Here is a 1,056-nt window from a genome sequence, read left to right as displayed (position 1 = left end):
TTATGTTCCAGACATGATCTGATCACTTTGAGATTTCATTATCCAGGACCCTTGTTACCTAGTAGCTTGGCGTCCCAAGACTACATAGTTTGGTACCTTAGATTGTTAGCTGCGCAGCCTTTTCTCAATGTCTGTATGGTTTCTCTTATCATGAACTCGGATCTATCTATGCACCTTTCCTTTCTATCCGAGTTTCCTTTCTCTTATGGAACACTTGGTCTATCTTGTATAGACTCTATAGCAACTTGATTATGTCTCTTCTAGGACGTTTCATTTGGTGCTAAGCTGGTTATGACTTAATCATTCTTTTCGGGTCAGTGTCTGGCATGTCGATTAGCTTCTCAATTGGACAGCTTTATATTATCTTTCTTTGGACGTCTTATATCATATTCTCTGGTCCGAGGATCTTGCCAAGACAATGATGGTTAAAACCATTCTTATCATTCCTTTACTCTTTCTTTATCCAGCTTATAATCTTTCTCCTTTAATGTTTGGATAGTCGGATGTCTTTGGTCATGCAATCCGTACCTGGCCTTTATTCAATCACCCATGTTTTGGCTCAAGGTCTCTTTGAATTCGTGGAGAAAGTGTTACTCCTATCCAACATATATTCCCAGTCCTCTTATGAGGTTCCATCTTAGACGGCACATATATGTATGTGGTGGTTTATTTCAAAATCTCTTAAGATGGTATGTCTGGTTTTAATGACCCGTATTCATTCTTTAGATGGGAATATCTATGCTCACTTATATGGCCTGATGCATATGATCTTATTTATCATTCTACACATGTAAATTCATTATGTCCCCAAGCATATAGGTAATGGCCGAACCTCTTATAGGTAATGGCCTCTCTGGCCGGTTATGGCCTTTGCGGCCAGGCCGTTGTCTCTCATGGTCTCTTCGGCCTCTCTGGTCGAGTCATGGACTGTGTGCTGTCAAGGCTGCACTATGAGGCCAGGTCACGGCCAAGTTGTTTATAGGTGATAGCCTCTTTGGTTTGGCCGTTTGTATCATGGTCTCTCTTTGGCCGGGTAATGGCCCTTTATGGCCGAGT

Source organism: Brassica napus, unplaced genomic scaffold (assembly GCF_020379485.1).
Source record: "Brassica napus cultivar Da-Ae unplaced genomic scaffold, Da-Ae ScsIHWf_1496;HRSCAF=2092, whole genome shotgun sequence".
Classification (NCBI taxonomy): Eukaryota; Viridiplantae; Streptophyta; class Magnoliopsida; order Brassicales; family Brassicaceae; genus Brassica; species Brassica napus.
The sequence above is the reverse complement of the archived record's forward strand: the minus strand, read 5'-3'. Positions refer to the sequence as shown.